General features: G+C 29.7%; 1 pseudogene; it reads right to left on the minus strand.

Annotated features, from left to right (window-relative positions):
• Nucleotides 1-601: 601 nt before the first annotated feature.
• On the minus strand, nt 602-14,339 carry LOC131875758 (alpha-humulene synthase-like; annotated as a pseudogene).
• Between the last annotated feature and the right edge of the window lie 2,405 nt (nt 14,340-16,744).

Here is a 16,744-nt window from a genome sequence, read left to right on the forward strand (position 1 = left end):
AAACATATATATTTTAATATTAATCCATATGTTTTATGTCATGCTTCATGCAACAGTGAGGTTATACTTTTTGTGGGACACATTATATAAAGTTATTTGAGCTAAATACCTGAAACAAGAAAATAAAATTTTGGATTCATAGTTTTGAACTTATGTTTGATCATCAAGAGACTCATTGGATCACAACATTCGTGCAAGATTGAATAAAACTTGTTATTATAATTGGGATATTAATTCAAAGTGGTATTTTATTTTTTATTGTAATAACAAAGCTTGCATCAATGAAAGTTTCACAAACGATACAAACTAGATAGACATTCTAGAGATGAGTACCGAGCACTAAAATGTGCAACGTGATTCCAACATGCTATAACATTGTGGTAGAATTGTTAAAACTACAAGACCGATGAAATTGTATAATAAAATAAAAATATTGATATTATACTAGAACAAACAAGAGATAGATAGCACTAGTTTTGTATGCAAAATACATGGAGTATATGTATGAAAGCAACATAATATCCTATCTCTATCAAATGATAAGTTATAGTTCAATCTAAATACACATATAAATGAGTGATAATAGCAAAAAATGCCACTATAGAAATTAGTATTGCCACTTATAACTTAAAATGTAGATCAAAGTAAAAATTTCATCTCAACTCTTTCTATTTCTACATCACTACTGGATCAACAAAAACTTTAAATACTTGATGCTTGACCTCCTTATGAGAATAGGTGATGCCATCTCCAAATATATAAAGAAACTGTAACCCTCTGTTAAATTCGAAGCATATCTTCTCCCAATCGAGCAAAGAATTATCTGGATTCAAATATATCCATCTCAACTCTTTTAGCAATTCTTCAACAAGATTGGTGATGTAATTTAGTGCCTGTACTTCTGAACATTCAAGATGGTCCCTCATGTAAGAAGAAATGGCAGAGGCAATCTCTCCATGGCGCCTATCATCCTTCATCAACATTAGAATTATGTTAGTATTATAACAATAATAAGATATTTTTCTTTTATATGGTATCTATAACAAAATAAAATATCAAACCTCAAAATCTCGTGTATCATCAATTAGTCGTATACACATCCATATGAGCTCATAGAATCTGGATTCGTTAAGGAACATCTTCTCAATAGCATTGTCACTTAAAGCAGGTTCTGCTAATAGTATAGGATGCAACAATATTGGTCCAATGGCTGCACTTGTTGTAGCAGTACTTATGTACTCATTATAGGTTGGAACATGTCTACTTGATTTCCATCATGCATGCTCCATGTTAGCTTCAATATAATATTCCCACTGAAGAACAAAATCAAGTTTACTTATAAATTTTTTTTAAAAAAATGCGTTGTATTCAATTAAAATATTATGTTTGGTTTATAAAAGGGATCTAAATAAATTTTTCGATAGATTTTTTTTATCAAAACTAACATTAATATATATATCTCTTACATTTTTTTTTTGAACATACAAATTGGCATGACAATATAATACAAAATTCTTTTTTCGTTTCTTGATCTCACCATCAGCCAATCATATGAATAATAAAGTAGAGATTAAACTATTTAAAAATTACTCTTATAGGAGGCTTTTACTCACATAATCTATTTTTTGTGATATTTTGTAGATACATAGATTAGGTGTATCTATTGGCACTGCAATATTATAGTTCTCACATCTCGTGTAAAATTTTATCTAAAAAAGAAAGATATTTTGTAGCTATTATATTCAAATACATATATAAAAGGGTTTGAAGAATTATACGTACTGCTTTTGTAATAAAAGGCATCATGTCTCGTCCCTGTTTTTTGGTAGCTTCATTTATCAGTTCTTTCATAGTTTTGAAAACAAATTCGATGCACATCTTGAAATTTTGCGGTATATTTTTCACAACCGAGACATCCCAACCTTGAACGATGGCCTGCTTGATAAGTTTAACTTGATCAAGTGTTGCATAGTCATCGAAAAGGTCATCCATAATTGTTGCAAGAGTTGAGAGTTTGGCTATAGCAATTCTAACGCTAGAAAACTCCATGGTGTCTGCTGCACTAACTCCCCACAAGAAATATTCGATTGACCTCTCTCTCATTGCAATAAGCTTGGAGACGCCAGAATTGACCCACCACCTATGATACAAATCATGATTTATGAGAAAATAAATAAAAATTTGTTGCAATAGTAAAAATTATAGTATATTCAAGATTATGATTTATGCTTGATAGTTGATCGAAATTTAAATCGGGATCTAAAAGGATAGACAGCAGTTGAGGAACTTGCAACTAGTTAATGGGAACAAAATAAATTCTTAACCTAAAATGAGAGCTGAAAGAAATTGAGAAAACTCTTAAAGGAGATTTGTATATATGTTTATGAGAAAGATAGCAATTATATTTATATTGAAAGGATTCTAAGAGAGTATTGAGATTACAAGAATCAGACACTTTTAATTTTACAAATATATACCTGGAGAGATTCTTCATCTCCATCTTGTACATATACTGCAATATATTAAAATCCAGTTTGGCGAGCTCTAAAATTTTCTTGTCCTTCAACCTGAAGAAAAGAAGAGAATATTAATAGTGGGCATAATAATAGGTTTTCCAGAATGAAACTTAAGAAACAGCTTTACGAGTAATGTTTAACACTTGTACCTCAGATCATCTAACTCATATATTTCTATGAAGTTTCGTGCCTCCCATCTGGTAAAAGTACGAGACCATTCATATACAAGGGCATACTCCACCTATAAGGTTGAAAGGAAAATGGGTCACTCAGTACAACATTGTTTAAGATTCATGCTCCTCTAATCTATGCAGAGAAACGAAACTTACCTCTTTTAGAAAACTTGTGTTATATGTATCTCCAGATCTTTGTGATAGGGTCTTAAGGCAAGCAGAACTAAACATTTTAGCCTCTTCCATAACTGTCTCTCCCGGAAATGCCACGCTTGAAGCTCTTAAAAGGTTGAGCATGCCTCTCATCGCACATTCATCCTTATCATTGCTAAAGGTGAAGTGCCCATTTTCGTCCTTGAAACTCTCCAGCACATCTTCATTGCGAGTAAGTATGAAAAGAAAAGCATATGTTAAAAGTGCAGTGAGTATATCATAAATAAATCATATTGAAAATATATAGTATGGTAAGATGGAAAAGCGTGTATTGCTTCGTTAGTTAATTTTTAGTAGGTACCTGCATACATCATAACGATGGAGACGTAGTAGTCTGAGTCCTAAAGCTGTAGCATTCAAATTCCTGCAGCTAACACTTTCGCTTCCTAATCTTATGCCGAAACTTGTATCCCAAGATCTGCATGAATTGCATTCATAAATAAATAAACTGCAGTAATCACAGGCTAACCTCAAATGAAATGTGTTAAATTCAAATTAGTCATAAGAGAAATTGTCATTGCAGACCGGAAAGCAGAGTCGAGAGTGAGTTTTATTTGAGTGTCAAAATATCGATGTATTCCCAGGCACTGCAATGCATCAATCATCTCAAGCCCTTCGAGTAGATCGACATGATCTCCAGTTTGCATTTCTCTTAACAACATTTTGACTTCTTTAACCAGTGTTTCAGCACGTTGACGGTATTCAGGTTCCTATACATAATAGGATACAATACACGATGATGAGCAGAGCAGAGCAGTGAAGAGAAGCAAATTAAAGTAGATATAAGAGCACCTGAGTACTTACCCCGTATGGTGTTTGCATGGATTGGACAAAATCATCATCCCACACATTGAAAGCGTTGTCTGGAATTGAAGCTGCAACAGTACAAATTATTTTTATGTTAATGATATTTATGTAAATGTGGGTCAAACACGTGATTCAGTCTTAAGATTACACTGCGAAAAATTCGTGACAAATTAATTCTTTTTATTACTACGTGGGTGAAACACACACGTGATTAAGGAAGGTCTTAGGTGGATAGGATGGCCGAATCCTTTCCCTTCCGCCACTTGTTATCAACTGTAATGGCATTATTATTAATTAATATTAACCTTATTCTTCATAAAACATGTGAAAAAAGTTTTTTTGAGAATATAATTAATTGTGGGGCCGCCACTTGTTATCAACAGTAATGGTATTATTATTAATTAATATTAACCCTATTCTTGATAAAAACATGTGAAAAAAGTTTTAAGTTGAGAATAAAATTAATTTTTTATTAGTTTTTCAATATAATTTTATGTTTAAAATATTTGGGTATGTTTATTGTGTTATAATTAAATCTTAATAAGTTTTATATTTAAATTATAATTGTAAATTTTTGTTGTATTATTAATTATAAAATGTGTAAATACTTTTAAATTAGTTTATAAAAACAATCTTGTTAATTATCATTCAATAATTAGAATTCTATTCCATCCTCATAAAACATATGTGAGTTATTTTTTTTATTTAAAATATAAATAAAAACCTTCATGGTATTATTATAAATGTAGTGCAAGAATATTGCAATCATCTGAATAGCCAATTGTGTTATGTTAAATAAAATAATATATCAAGAAATTTTTTGTAAAGAAAATTAAATTTTTTATTCTATCCTTGTTTTTTTTCTTTTAATGTCACAATTTTGACAAACCATCCATCATAAAGATCTAATGTTGGATGGAGATTCACAAAGAAAAGTGACCTTCACTAGCTTCTACCTCTACCATATATTCTATTTGATGGTTGGTCTTGCCTTTCCTTAGGATATTGTATGTATAATTTCCTATTTACAATATTTCAAATGACAACGTCTCCTTTTGATCATCTCATGGCAACCAAAAGGAGAAAAGAGGGAAATGTTATAAGAACTTTAGTCAATTTTTTGAATTGAGCTAAATTGAAGCCTTTCATGTCTTCAAGGTTGCTACAATATGTAGAAAAGTTAGGTAGAATCATTTATTTATCTCATTAGCCCACAATTATGCAACAGTGTGAGCCAAATATAGAGCTAGATGAGAAAAACAAGGACTTACCATGGTTTGTTGGTCGATCCTTTACTATACATTCAAATCCTATTTGCTTCTATTTAAAGATCTCTGTGCGATTTCCAGAGGTTGCATTTGCATTATTAACAATATTTTAGGGATATTCTTTAACCTCTCTTAGGATTCATAAACAAGAATTACAATTCGATTACGATGTCATTCGTTCCAACATTTTTCTTCACCATTTATTTTATATAACTATGGACCTTTGATTCATGTATTTAGTTAGAGTTGTGCCTACTTGGGCTTAGATAATAAATCCTTGTGCATAAAGTTTAGTGATATTTTCCTTTCCATCTAAATTTGTAGAGTAGCACTAACCAGGTTGTATATGCGTTCAAGGCTTCTACATCCATTTCTTGTCATTTATCTATATATAATTTCATGTGTAATAATATAAAGATGGGTCATTCAATGATAATCCTACTTCTCTATTTTTTCTAGTGAATGTATGCTTTTGTTTCACTAGTAACATGATAATTTTGTTTGTAATTTGACTATTAGCTCATGCATTTAATATGATCCTAGCTATGTATAGGGATATCCTAAACTTAGTGCATCACCTTTTTAGTTAAGGATTTAGTGTTTCATTTACTATTTCTATGTTTTATTTCCATGTATGAGTGATTAGTGTGAACTTCATTAGAAATTGCATGTGGCAACAGCCTTTCAATCTTGAAGATCATTATATAAATCAATATCCAAATCTATAGGACCTGAATAGGGTGTTTTTGAATTGAGTCAAGTGCATCTTCACAATACTTGGTGTAAGAATGAAGACTTAATCTCTAGAGATGTGATCTTAGGATGATATATTGAATCATAATATATCAAGTAAACAATATTAGTGAGCCAAGTCATAGAAGAGGCAAATATTTTCTTCTTATTTGAGATCCACTAGGCCAAGAGGGCTCTCACTAAGCTTTATCATATGAAAATCAAATAAGAACTATATAGAAATATTATATGAAACATCATGTGATGAGCTACATTTTAATTTATAATGTTATTTTAAATTCATAAACATTCATCAAATGGAATATAAATCTGAATCCCATATAATGATCTTTCTTAATTAAAGCTCTCTTAGAATACATGATCTTATGAAAACAATGTATACACAAATTTGGTAAAACATCTAGAACTACTTCTAAAGTATGGATTTGTAGCATGTAGTTATGATTCTAAGTAAACCAAGATAGAAAGATAGATAGGAACAAATCCTCATACTAAATTAGGCTATAGAATCAAGATTCAAGTACAAATGGGGCATGTATGAGTGAACCAAAAGTTATTACCTATAACTAAATTATGAATAATAGAAACTAGGTCTTATGATCACGCACACATGGCCATACCTACATATGCTTTTCAAAAATAAACCCACTAGATTGTTTATGAAATGTTTAACATACATTAACAATTTGTGGAAAGCCAAAAATATTCCTTATACTATAATGAAAGAGGTCTGGACCTCCATCAAAAAAGGGTTTTTTAAAAGGCATATCAAATGCATTTGAATCATTATTAATTAATTAAGCATTCACACTATACAAATTATAAAATATAATCAAAATTATACGTGTATGTTCTATATACTTTATTTTGTAGCACATTTAGGAATTCTCTAATAAATAATTGCGTGTTATTAATTTCTTCAATGGTTTCATCATAGTATAATGATTATGGTTTTCCATGGATAATTAATGTTTGTTAAACATTTTATACCCCATTTAGTGGGTTTCGCTTCTTGACAAATGTATATACAGGTATGGTCATGTCTGTAATCATAAGACCTAATTTATACTAGCTTACATATATTTGATTTTAATCAAATATATATATAATACGCCGAGATATATCCTTTTCGAGGTGCCTATTAGAGTTCGGGGTACATGATAAAAATAAGCGCCTCGAAAAGGATATATCTCAGCGTATTATATATATATTTGATTAAAATCAAATATATGTAAGCTAGTAGCAGTCGCGGCAACATGGGAAACAATAAAAAAATTCAAATTAGAACTATATAATATTAAATTATTAATGTTTGTTGCAATAATATGTAATATTCTTATTCCAATTATTATTATTATTTTCTATTTGTTTGTACTAAAATAAATTATATTATAATATTATTATATTATTATGTAGAGATATATGAAATTTTAAATATCTATTTAGACTATTGTATATAATATATTTGTGTTGCAAGATCAAAGAAAATACTAAAATTTAAGATAATATAAAACTTTATTTAATCGCGACTATTATGGTTATGGTTAGCATTAGGGTTAAGGTTAGTGTTATGGTTAGGGATAAGGTTTACATCATGGTTCGGGTTAGATTTATGATTAGGGTTAGGGTTATGATAATGATTAGGGTTAGCATCAACGTTAGGGTTTTGTTTTGGTTTAGGATTATGGTTAGCTTTAAGGTTTAGGATTATAATTAGGATTATGGTTAGGGTTAGGGTTATGGTTACAGTTTAATATTAGGGTTAAATTTATGGTTAAGGTTACGGTTTAGTGTCAGGCTTAAAATTATAATTGGGGGTATGGTTAGGATTATGATTTGGTTTATGGTTATGTTTTGGATTAGGGTTAAGGTTCGTATTATGGTCAAGGTTAAGGTTTATATTATGATTAGGTTTATGATTAGGGTTAGGGATTAGGGTTAGGAATATGATAATAGTTAGGGTGTATATCATGGTTAGGATTAGCATCAAGTTTTGGTTTTGGTATAGGATCATGGTTAGGTTTAAGGTTAGGATTAGGGTTATAATTATAATTAGGATAAGGGTTAGGGTTAGGGTTAAGATTGCAATGGAAGATAGTATGTGATGATAGCTATAAGAGTTAGGGTTTGGGTCAGGATTAGGGTTGTTAGGGTTAGGGTCTAGATTAGAGGGAGTTATAGTATTATCGATAAAATAATAGTTATAATTAGTTTTAGTTAATGATTAGAGTTATTATTGTAGGATAATGCTTTGGGTATGGGTTCAAGTTCATTAGAATCAGTTATTTAATAAAACTTTTTAAAAAATAAATTATATTATAATATTATATATTACATGGAGATATATGAAATTTTATAGATCTATTTAGACTATTTTTAATAATATATATTTGTTGCAAGATCAAAGAAAATACTTAACTCTAAGATTTATTAAACTTTATTTAACGACAAGTATTATGGTTATGGTGAGGGTTTACATCACAGTTCAATGTAGTGTTAGGCTTAGGGTTAGGCTTTGGGGTCAGGGCTTAGGATTATGGTTAGGGTTGGGGTTTACATCATAATTACGGTTAGGGTTAGTGTTTTTGTTTTGGTTAGCATTCAGGGTTAGGATTAGTATTATGGTTATGCTTATGATTATACTCAGGGTTTATGCTTATGGTAAGGATTATGGTTACGGTTATGGTTTAAATCTTGGTTGGGATTAGGGTTAGAAATATGGTTAGGTTTAGGGTTAAGGATTATGGTTAGGATTATGGGTAGGATTAGGATTTACATAATGGTTAGGTTAGGGTTGGGATTATGGTTTAGGTTTACATCATGGTTAAGGTTTAGAATTACATCATGGTTAGGGTTATATTATGATTAACATTATTAGGGTCATGATTGGGATTATGGTTATAGTTAAGATTATTATTAGTGTTAGTGTTAAGACTAATGGTTAGGGTTAGGATTATGGTTAGTGCTTGCATCATGGTTAGGGTTAATGTTTACATCATGGTTGAATGTAGTATTAGGTTTAGGGTTAGGTTTACAATTATGGATAGGGTTAGGTTTTACTGTGAGGGCTTAGGATTATGGTTAGGGTTAGGGTTTACATCATAATTAGGATAAGGGTTAGGATTATGGTTTTTGTTATCATTTAGGGTTAGGATTAGTACATTATGCTTATGATTATGATTATAGTTAGGGTTTAATGTTATGGTAAGGATTACGGTTAGGGTTATGGTTTATATCTTGGTTGGGTTTAGGGTTAGAATCATGGTTAGGTTTAGGTTTTAAGGTTATGGTTAGGATTATGGAAAGGATTAAGATTTATATAATGGTTACGGTTAGGGTTAGGATTAGGGTTCAAGTTTAGGTCATGGTTAGGGTTAGGAATTACATCGTGGTTAGGGTTATATTAGGATTAAGATTATTAGGGTTATGATTGGGATTATGGAGATAGTTAGGATTATTATTAGTGTTAGTGTTAAGATTAATTATTAGGGTTAGGATTATGGTTAGGGTTTACATCATGGTTAGGGTTAGGGTTAAGGCTATAGATTATGGTAAGGGTTAAGGTTTACATAATGGTTAGAGGTAAGGTTTACATCATGGTTGGATGTAATGTCAGGTTTAGGGTTAGGGTTAGGTTTTAGAGTCAGGACTTAAGATTGTGGTTAGGTTTAGGGCTTATATCATGGTTATTGTTATGGTTTTGGTGAGAATTTAGGGTTAGGAATAATATAATGGTTAAGGTTTACATCATGGTTAGGGGTAGTATTAGGTTTAGGGTTAGGGTTTAATTTTGTTTAGAGTTGGGGTTATGGCTCAATTTGGTTTATGGTTCAATCGGGTTTTAGGAAATCAATTTTAATTAGGATTAGGGTTCAGCTAGGGTCACTTTTAATTCTAGGGTTAGAGTTAAGTTTAGGGTTCAGTTAGGGTTCAAGTTCTAGGTAGTGTTTAATTCTAAGGTTAGAGTTAAGTTTAGGTTTACGTTTCAATTATGGTAATATTAAGTTTAGGATTGATATTATGCTACAATTAGGGTTAATATTGTAGGATTATGCATTGATAAAATTTATTATCTATTTCTTATGAAATATTAATGAAAATCTTCATTATTATATAAAGTTTTTCAATATTTATATAAAATAAATACCTTTAAACATTTTTCTAATAAAACTAAGACATTTAAAAATAGCTTAAAGTTTTTTTTAATTAAAATTATTTTCTTTTAACCTTTTAATTTTTTGATAATTAACATAAAAATTCTTTTTGACATTTCTAAATTGATAATCATATGTTATTTTTGAAATATTTTTATAACTCAACTAAAATAGAAAATTCACATATATATGATAAAATAGTTCTAAACTTTTAATACTAAATATTTTTATATCTTAAATTTTACAATATTTGTATATGTACTTATCTTTGATTTTTTGAATTTAGAAACATTATATTTTTATGATTGGATTTTAGAAACATAGAAAGTTTTTTTTATCTTTCCAAATTGAAAATTAAGATTCTTTCATTCATTTTTTTTTTTGTAAAAACATTGCTTCTATTTTCAGTATTCCAATCCTTTTAAATCTTTCTAAATTGAAAATTAGATTCATCAATATCTTAACAAATTAACAATAACAACAACAACATTCTATTGGGGCATAAAAACTTAATAAATTAAAAAAATAAATAAAATTCATTGTACTACTAAAAAAAATTATAATTGATTGTAGAACTAAAATATCTTGTTATCTTCCTATCAGATGTTGTATAATTGAAAAGTAATTGATATTATTTAAATTTGATTTGCAATGTAGATAATGATATGCATAAACATTCCCCATCCATCAAAATGCATATTTGGTTGATAAAAACAATCATTCTTGTAAATCAAGCAAATCTAGATCATTCTTGAATCCATAAATCACAAACCTTATATTTGATTTATTGCTTGATTTCCAAAATTTGTAATGCTTAAAGTGCATGTTTTAGATTTAAACTACACTTTTATATGCATTTGAAATACTTTTATAGATTAATTAGTTTATTTTTTTATTGAGGAAGGCAGGAGATGAAAATATGCAAAATAAATAATAGAATCATATAAATACTCATTCAATGCTCAAGGAGTACACTATTATGTCAATATATGCAATCCTTTGTAGAGAGGGGCTCAAGCATATACCTCTTAAAGCATGTTTTTGGTACCATTATGTCAATATATGCAAGCCTTTGTAGATAGGGGCTCAAGCATATGCCTCTTAAAGCATGTTTTATGTACCATACAAACTGCTTACTCTAAAGAAGAAGGCATAAATCCTAAACTAAAAGAGATTTTTTTTTTCAATGGCAATGTTGTCTCAAAACAACAAAACAACTGAAATAGGAGAACTAATTTTCTTTATATGAATTTGAAAATTGAAAGTTGCTTAATCAAATTTTGTAAGTAATAAAATTTTAATTTTTACATTGTCTATGAATTAAAACCCAACTAAGAGATAAATAAAATATAAATAGAAAAATCACATCTACATGATAAATTAGAAATTATTTTGATGATATATTATTTTAAAAAAAAAAATTGCATGTACATAACTTTGTTTTTTTAAATTAGAAACATTATAATTTTATGATTAAAATTTAGAAACATATAATTTTATTTTTTTGATCTTTCTAAAAACTAAAAATTATATATTATTTTTGAAATATTTGTGTAGCATGTAATTTTGAATTTTTGAATTTAGAAACGTTATATGTTTATGTTTGAGATTTAGAAATATAGAAAATTATTTTGAAAATTAAGATCCTTTCTTTCCTTTTTTTATCAAAATATTGCTCTTATTTTTCTATTAAAATATTCTTTTTATTTTTATTATTGAAAAAATAAAAGATCTAAATAAAAGTTGATGATATCTTAATAGAGTGCTACTAAAAATGCATTCTCAAAATGAGTTTTAAAGAACAAACAATAGAAAAGCATGCATACAAATCTTGTAAAACAAATCAAATCAATCATATTCAAATAGATCCAGAATTTAGAATGTCTTTTCTTTTCAAAATCAATAATCATTTAAATCTTTCATATATAAAGGATGTGAGTTTCCTTAGGAAAAGAGTCTTGAAAGTTCAGAATGTGAATATATATCCTCTCCCACTCTTGCTCCAAGTATGAACATTATTTTCTGAAACTTGTAAATGAACATTATAATATGATATGTAATGAACCTGGGAAACTAATAAAATAGCCTACCTACACACTACTAAGATCCTGAATTATAATTATTTTTTGAAATTGTAGAGACATTATTTTCAAATAATACAAAAAAAAAATCTTAAGATAAAGAAAAGAGCTTTAAAATCTTGAAACAAAAAGAAGCTTGGAAATAGAAAAAACTAACAAAAAATCAAAAGGAGGTATACCTAATCTGGGTGAATTACTCATAAAATCTAAAATTTAATAAAAGATAATACAAAAAAAATTATTATTTTTGAAATTCGTAGAGACATTATTTTCAAATAATACAAAAAAAAAATCTTAAGATAAAGAAAAGAGCTTTAAAATCTAGAAACAAAACAGAAGCTTGGAAATAGAAAAAACTAACAAAAAATCAAAAGGAGGTATACCTGATCTGGGTGAATTACTCATAAAATCTAAAATTTAATAGATGATAGAAGAAAAACACATACTTCGGTGTGTAGCATTAACAATATTGTGATGTCCAACTCCATCCATGCATTGTCCAACTTATGAATGTAACCTATATTTCCATATCCATCCAGATTGCAAACAAATTAATCGCAAAAAAGTTTTCATTTAATAAGTTCTATAGTGGCCTGAGCTAAAATATTTGTATTGCTTGTTAGCATGGGCACCACTTTTAACATCAAATGCTAATCTCGGGAGCACCTTGCATGCATAGAAAAGCAAACTGGATTACCCTTAATATCTCTTTTCTATTCACCTTCGGCTCTTCCTCAATTAATCTTCGCTCTCCTAGGATAAAAGCCTCATTTTTCTTGTAGATACTCCATGTCTGCATACAAATCAAAGGCTTCATTAGAAGGTCATTTAGATAGTCATTCAAATGAGAGTGAGCTCTATGTAGCAATCACTTTGTACAAAATAAAACCAAACAAAGAAATGTAAAATGAAAAACTACTTACCAATTCTAGAAGCCCATCTTGACATGTTTCCTAATTACACAAAACACAAAATGGCAGCTTTCAATTTGTTCTTATGTGAATTTGCTGTAAACCCAATTGGCAATCATATTAAACGCAGTCCTCTAGTTTGGAAAGGATTTGTTTCTTTTTAAAGCTACTGGGAGTGGAGAAATTGAAACGCTTGCCCAAATGCATCCAGCTATGGAGAATATAAATTAAATCAGAATGCATATGGCTTTGTAACCGACTCTTTACAATTTCATAAGTTTCATATTTTCCATTTCTGTTGGATTTGTAACTGTCTCCAAATCATCAGTTTTCTTTAGTGTTTACACAGAATATTCTATTTTATTCTATCCTTCATTCCCCCGTGACTGTATAGGAACGCCTCTTAGCGTAAAGAATGCCAACGGTCTAAGCTTTTATCATGGTAAACAATCAAAAATCATTATTACAGAATCGATAGCTAAGCCAAAGAGAAGATCATGATAGCAACTATTTTGTAATGGTCCAAAACACTTTAAAGAATTTTTTGGCAAATAGTGTCAAAGTTATATAAAGGATTATCCATGGTTCCTTAAGGCTTACTAAGGATATGTTGGTATCAGACATTACTAAATAGAAAAGCTGCAACCAATATAGAAAAAATCTTTATTGATACATATCTATTATGGAGTATAATGAGTTTTGACTTACCATTTGTGTAAAGATTATTGAAACTGCGCATATGTTTTTGTTAACCATGCATTGAAATGTAACCATGATTTGTTACGTTTTATTGGACTCTTCAACAATTCAATGTTACAAGATAGGAGTCAGCAGATATTTACATTGATACGAAATCCTTTGCCTTCACAATTAATAATATTTCGTTTGACTTGTCTAGAAAAAATGATAGAAGGCACGACTTTACAGATACTTAGACAATTACTTGCATTTATAGGCCACGTTCATAAGCTTATCACACTAACACTAGCACTTAAAGAATCAAACAGAAAGGAATTTATTGTAAAAAGATCTCTTTGTGATAGAAAGATACCAAACCAAACTTGTCCCTATGTCTTTTGAAAGAAAAGCAATGTGGTAAAGAAGCTTAATAATGAAAAGCAACGTGCTAAAATCAATTTTACGATTTTTACATCAATTCCTACTACTCAAAAATAAAATCAATCCAAACTCAATCCAAACGATAAATCAGTATATTAAATAGAGCAAAGCGAAACAGGATACGGAAGGATTCAGGCTTGGATGTGGTGTAACAACCCTAATTTGTGGCCACTAGAGAATGAACGTCATCACAGTGCCTACAGTCCACCCGTCTCCAGCAAATGAAACCCATGAAAGCCTCTGCATCATTAGCGAAAGCGAACTTGGTGCTCCGCCATAGCATACGATTCTCTATTGCGGATTTCTTTGAAAACAGAACCAGGCGTAGACAAGTCATACGCCATAATGAATTGTGAAACTAAATCATAATCAGACCATCACCCATTTTTAAGCAGTATCAAAAAGATTAGACCGCAGGCAGTGTGGCTCACTCCATTCTTGTGGCAGCCCATAGTAATTCTCTGTACAAAATGTGCTAGATATTGTGGATACAAACCAAACGACTCTTCCATTCCCCATATGCGTTTCTTATTGAAGCGCCTCACCTTCCATTACAGATCATTCCATTTTTTATTTGTAACCGTTACCATGCATGGCCGCCATCAGGTTTCTGTTTTCTTTAGTGTGTACATGCATGGCTTCACTCCCCGCTGCTGCGACTGTAGGAACGCTTCTTGGCGTAAAAAAAAAGAATTTGGAACGAAATTTTCACAGCGTAAGCCCAGTCCTCAGAGTGTAGTGTCTGTGTGCAATACTAAACTTGAGAGGCTATTTAAGCTTTTAAATTGGTGTTCAATATTTTTGAGTTTGGATGCAGGTCAAGAAATCTGTAATTCCAGACAATGCTTTCAATGTGTGGTATGATGATTTTGTCCAATCCATGCAAACACCATACGGGGTAAGTACTCAGGTGCTCTTATTTCTATTTACATTTCCATTATTACACTTTTCTCTTTCTCACGGCACTTCTCTGTTCATCGTGTATTGTGTATTTTATAGGAATCTGAATACGGTGAACGCGTTGAAACACTAGTTAAAGAAGTCAAAATGTTGTTAAGAGAAATGCAAATTGAAGATCGATATTTTGATGCCGAAATAAAACTCTCTCGACTCTGCTTACCGGTCTGTCATGTCATTTCTCTTATAACATTTTTTAAATTTTGCTCTGTAATTTATTTCTTTGATAAGAAATATGTTAACATCTGAAATATTAATTTTTAAAGATTACTACACTTTGGAAGATTAATTTATTTATAACCAAAATCTCAGTTGTTACCACAATTATAGATGACCTTTTTCATGACTATGCAACAGTTGATCAAGTTAAAATGACTAAGCAGGCCATTGTTGAAGGTTGGGATGTCTTAGTTGTAAAAAATATACCATAAAATTTCAAGATGTTCCTCAAATTTATTTTCAAAATTATGAAAGAATTGATTAATGAAGCTACCAAAAAACAAAGACGTGCCATGACGCCTTTTACTACAAAAGCAATATGTATAATTATTCAAACCCTCTTATATACATATATTTGAATATGATAGTTACAAAATATCATTCCTTAAGATAAAAATTGACAAAAGATAAGAGAATTATAAAATTATAGTGTCAATAAATAGAACTAATCTATGTACCTACAAAATCTCACAAAAAAAATAGATTCTATACAAATGGAACCTTATGAAACCAAATGAATGAAACAAGGATGGAGTGATGGGTGCTTTATATTTCTCTCATTTTTATTTTTTATGTGAATAAATACCGCCTTTAAGAGTAATTTTGAAACATTTAAAGCTCTATTCGTTATTCATAGGGTTGATTGATGTTGAGATCGAGATATGAAAGAAGAATATTGTATTATATTATCATATTTTATTAAGTCCACTCTACGTAAAATGTCATAGTATTTTTAAAATATGTTTTAAGTTGCATGTTTAAAAAAAAAAAAAATTAAGACACATTTACTTAGTGTTAATTTGTTGTTATAGATTAGATATTTCGTAGATTTATACCAAACCTAATGCTCATATCAAAACCATTTATGAGGCACTTCCAAGAGATATATATTAAAATTAGTTCTTATGATAAAAATCTATGAGAAAATTTATTTTGATCCCTTCTCTAAACTAAACATAATATATAAATCATGTAATACATTTTATGAAAAAAAAAATATTGATAGGTAAACTTTATTTTGATCTTCAGTGGGAAGATTATATTGAAGCTAACTTGGAGCATGCACGATGGAAATCAAGTGGATATGTTCCAACCTATAAGGAGTACCCAAGTAGTGCTACAAAAAGTGTAGCCATTGGACCAATATTGTTGCATGCTATACTATTAGTAGTACCTATTTTAACTGATGAAGATATTGAAAAGATGTTCCTTACTAAATATAGATTCTATGAGTTTATATGGATGTCTATTCAACTAATTGATGATGCCAAAGATTATGAGGTTTGATATTTTATTTTGATATAGAAACTAAATATAGGAAAAAAAAACATTTATTGTTTTAATATTAACATGATTCTAATGTTGACAAAGGATGATAGGTGCCAAGGAGAGATTGCCTCTACCATTTCTTCTTATATGAGGGACCATCCTGAATGTTCAGAAGTAAAGGCACTAAATTACATCACCGATATTATGGAAGAATTGCTAAAGGAATTGACATGTATATATTTGAATCCAATTAATTCTCAACTCAAGTGGGAGAAGATATGCTTTGACTTTAATAGAGGATTAC

Source organism: Cryptomeria japonica, chromosome 5, assembly GCF_030272615.1.
Source record: "Cryptomeria japonica chromosome 5, Sugi_1.0, whole genome shotgun sequence".
NCBI classification, from domain to species: domain Eukaryota; kingdom Viridiplantae; phylum Streptophyta; class Pinopsida; order Cupressales; family Cupressaceae; genus Cryptomeria; species Cryptomeria japonica.